The sequence below is a fragment of the Dipodomys ordii genome, unplaced genomic scaffold, assembly GCF_000151885.1.
Source record: "Dipodomys ordii isolate 6190 unplaced genomic scaffold, Dord_2.0 Scaffold136, whole genome shotgun sequence".
NCBI classification, from domain to species: Eukaryota; Metazoa; Chordata; class Mammalia; order Rodentia; family Heteromyidae; genus Dipodomys; species Dipodomys ordii.
In genome coordinates this window covers 2905307-2909841 of record NW_012267352.1, presented here as the reverse complement: position 1 = coordinate 2909841, position 4535 = coordinate 2905307, and the positions used below count along the sequence as shown (strand labels likewise).

The 4535-nt window shown below is 38.4% G+C and overlaps 1 pseudogene; it reads right to left on the bottom strand.

Moving 5' to 3' along the window:
* Window positions 1-1644: 1644 nt before the first annotated feature.
* Window positions 1645-3507, bottom strand: LOC105996810 (annotated as a pseudogene).
* Window positions 3508-4535: the final 1028 nt, after the last annotated feature.

Sequence of the window (4535 nt, the reverse complement as noted above, 5' to 3'; positions counted from 1 at the left end):
ACATTCATACCCTTCCTGTTAGTGTGTGTGTGTGTGTGTGTGTGTGTGTGTATGTGTGTGCCAGTACTGGGGCTTGAACTCAAGACCTAGGTACTGTCTGTCCCTTTGTTATTTCTTTTTTTTAAATGTATTTTATTTTATTTTATTTGTGAACATATTGTACAGAGGGGTTACAATTACATGGGCAGGATAATGTGTACATTTCTTACCAAGCATTGCAGCCTCCTCCTTTGTTTATCCTTCAGATCCCTTCCCAGCCTCCCCCTCCCCCCCCAGTCCCAATCCTTCCCCCCCACCAACATTGTAAAGCTCGTTTTCCGACATGACAACTTGTACTTCACATTGTTGCAACAGGTCCACCTGTATCCTTAAACGACTTGTTTTTCCCCATCTCCTCCATAAGTTATACTGACATCAAATATAGTGAAAGCAGGGGTTATACTGTGGGGGAGGGACATACAAAGCAACAAAGAAATAATCTTATAAATGCATTAGAAACACATGCATGAAAGAAAAAAACATTAAAATACATATCTAAGGGTTCATTTTCCTAACATCACATTATCTGACCTTTTCCACTTGACTCATACATATACTAGATATTGCAAATAAGGGAAACCATGGGGCCTATGTTTCTTTGGGCCTGGCTTACTTCGCTTAATATAATTTTTTCCAAGTTTTTCCATTTCCTAACAAATGGGGCAATGTCATTCTTTCTGATGGAGGCATAGAATTCCATTGTGTATATATACCACATTTTCTTGATCCATTCATCTACTGAGGGGCATCTGGGTTGGTTCCATATCTTAGCTATGGTAAATAATGCTGCAATAAACATAGTTGTGCTGGTAGCTTTAGTGTGGTCTTGTTTGTAAACATTTGGGTAAATGCCCAAAAGTGGGATTGCTGGGTCATAGGACAGCTTTATGTGAAGTCTTTTGAGGAACCTCCATACTGCTTTCCAAAGTGGTTGAACAAGTTTACATTCCCACCAACAATGAAGTAAGGTTCCCTTCTGTCCACATCCCCTCCAGCATCTGTTGTTGTTAGAGTTCTTGATTTTTGCCATTCTAACTGGAGTGAGGTGGTTTTATGGCTAGGGATGTTGAGCATTTCTTCATGTGTCTATTGGCCATCCTTCTTTCTTCTTCAGAGAAGTTTCTCTTTAAGTCTTTAGCCCACTTGTTTATTGGGCAGTTGTTTCTTTGAGGATTTGTTGTTGGGGGATTTAATTTTTTGAGTTCCAAGTATATTTTAGATTTTATCAGGAATCTTATTGAAACTTCTTTTGTTTATAATGCCAACTTCTGCAAGCTTAACTAAGGTTAACTAGACAATAAACTTGCTCCTATAGAAAGAGAAATACTAAAATGCCAGTTACCACAGGGAACCCACAAGTTTATTTATTCAGAGTAAAGAAAAGAGAAGCTTTCACCCTAACCACAAGAAACTCAACCATGAGTAAGGGATGTGTATTCAAAGTACATATGCAGTGAGTTTGAATACACACCCCACAATATTAAACTAATACAACTGATGTGCTGTTGAATCTGTCTCTTGTTTGTCTAATATTAACAATTATAAACAAAGCAGTGCAACTAGTATTTGGAACAATCCTTGTCAAGTTACAGTGTCAGGCACATTTCACTTCTTTTCACACCACTGGTTCTCTTTGTGTACCTGGGTTTCCTTCTGTTCAGTAAAGTCATTCTTGATGGTGAAAGTTTTGAGACTCTCCTCAGGAGTATTCCCCATAATCATATTGACAACAGTCTTACATGTGACATCAAGCAAACCTTTGATGATCTAAATAGTTTTGCAGCCACAATAAGTCCGAAAACTGTTTCTTGGTCCCTAACAGGAATATTGTCTAAACGCTTTTCTTTGTTACCATCCTCAGGAGGAGGAGAAGGATCATCTTTGCGGTGGGTGCACCACTGAATGAGCTTTTATAACATGGCTGCATTCACATTTGGTAGAAGAACTGGGCAATCATCTCCTTCATCATCCATTCCCAAATCTTCCAACATGGTCTTGATGGTCACATGCCGCGGACCAGCTCTGTCGGGACGATGGAGGACACCTAGTGAAGGAACTGGAATAGGTGGGGAGATGGCAAACAGACAACTCACACACAAGAGGAGTGGATGCTGAGTGCAATTTATTGCAGAGGATAACAAGCTTTTATAGAAAAAGTCTCCATGAGAAAGGGCAAAAGGTTGCACAATCTTGCTGCAAGGCTTCGTTCTTGGGTGGTTACCAGCTGGTCGCCTGATCTTGTTTTTTGGATGACGAGCTATGACGATAAGCACTTGTTCCAGGCTTTACCTTTATTTTTAAGAAATACAATGGGTTTCGATATTTATCACCCATTAACCATTTACCAGAGCATATGGGCAAGGTGCTGAACAGAAAGGCATGAACTCTAGTACTTCATAGTTACTTTTGTTTAGTTTTGTACTTTATACCTTTTAAATCTTTTCTAAGCAATTGTGCTTAGAGGGTTCCAAATTTGTGGCCAAAAATCATGATATTCAGTATACTTAGTTAAATCTGGCCGTATATCAAATTCAAGCTCATAGTGTCTTTTCTGTAACCCTTTCACATAATCGTTTACTCTTCTCTATAGAGGCCTTAACTGTCTCATAAGATCTTTCTTGTTCCTTCTTTAATAGTAAACACCAAGGAGACCTAGATCTAGCAAGTCTCTCAGTAAATGAAAGAAAGTAATAGGAAGTTCTTTCTCCTAAGTAGTTTTCCCAGCGATTGCCATCCTTATTATACACACCTGTAACAGGCTATGGATCTGAGAAAAGTCTCTGGGGTTCTCTAGATAATGGAGGATCCCACCATTTTCCTCTGATAAGCCATTGCCACCTTTTATCTACCAACATTTTAGGAATCTTATTTAGCTTTTGGTCTAAATATCCCTCTACATCTTTCTTATCTACAGGATATCTATATGAGTCTATTGTATATGTTTTAGGATTAAAGGAAAGTCTCCAATAGCCATACACTCTTTCTGCTCTAGCCGTGCATACAGCTTCTTGTAAATCTCTTACAAACAATTTCTTCTGCTGAAGTGATGTCATGAAACCCCCAATACTTTTATATTTACTTATGACTTGTCTACTAGCCTCCACAAGAGGGGCTTTTAGGGTAGCATTTAACTCTGGTGAGTTAGTCATATCCTCAAGACACTCATCAGATGTTGGAGTCGTCAACACTTTTAAGAAAGAGCTTTGAATAAGGGAATGTTGAGCATGAGTAAGTACAATAAGCAGCAGGAACAGTAAAAGATTAATAGGCAACACATCTTTCCCAGGGGCTTGCCAGCCTTTTCCAGGAGGTAGGCCTCTTTGAAGCCCCATTCTCAGATCTGAAAACAGGTTTCCCATGCTAAGCAGATTCCACCGGAGTAGGTGTGGCAGTCACAGATTGTTTGGCCATTTCTATATCAACTTTAAATATTTCTTCATCAGAACTCTGTAACTCAATTGAAGGCATGGTGTTTGGTCTCGAAAAGACAGAGGACGGGAGTCTGACGGGAGTGCGGCGCCATCCAGGCAAGGAGAAGAGTAAGATGAAGACAATGCCACTAACGTTAGTCTCTTTAGTCCACTATCTACAGGCAATTTATCAATTAAATAGAATTTAGGCCGCTTATTATGTTGACAGTTGATATAAACCCAGATTCTCTTATTCAGGTAATGTCAAAATGTAACAAAATAAATATTGGTGGTAAAATATTTTTAAATTGTTTGTGTTGCATGATTGTATCTTAAAACATAGTTTCTCAATCAAGTATTTGGAAACTTGATGTACAAATATATAAACTCTCTATGTGTGAGGCCTGCTACCCAACTAATGAAACAATGCAGAAAATGTCTTGTAGCTATCATGTATCAGAATACTATAGTTCATACTGGCAGATCATAACAGAAGCACACTTTCAAAATGACTTAAAGAAAAACCATAAGTCGTGTGTTGTGAGGAAAAGGAAGTACAAACATATCACAGGAGCTATAAATGGTAGTAGTTCTCTTTTCTTTCTTTCTTTTTGTTCTTTTTTGTCAAAATCCCTCAATGTTATTTACCTCATTTTTATACAGTTTAATGAAAGCTTACAAAGGAAAACTTTAGAGCAGGAAAAGCTGGAAAAAGCAAGCCTTTCCTTTCTTTCAGTTTAATGTCATTTTTTTTTCTGGATAAAGCATATCCAGCTCGATAGTATCCTCATGCTTTCCTCTTCTCAAGGTTGCTTAGGAGACATGCTGTAGGAAAATGGAAAAGATGACATAGAACAAAAAGCATTGTTAACTACCTGTAGAAAACTAAAGCTAGATCCTTATATATCACCCTGCACCAGAATCAACTCCAAATGGATCAAAGACCTAGAAGTCAAAGCAGACAGACTGAAAACATTACAGGTTGGAATAGGAGAAACCCTAGGTCTCCTTGGCTCAGGCCAAAAATTTCTGAATAGAGACCCAGAAACACAACACATCAAAGAAAGGTTGGACAAATGGGATTGC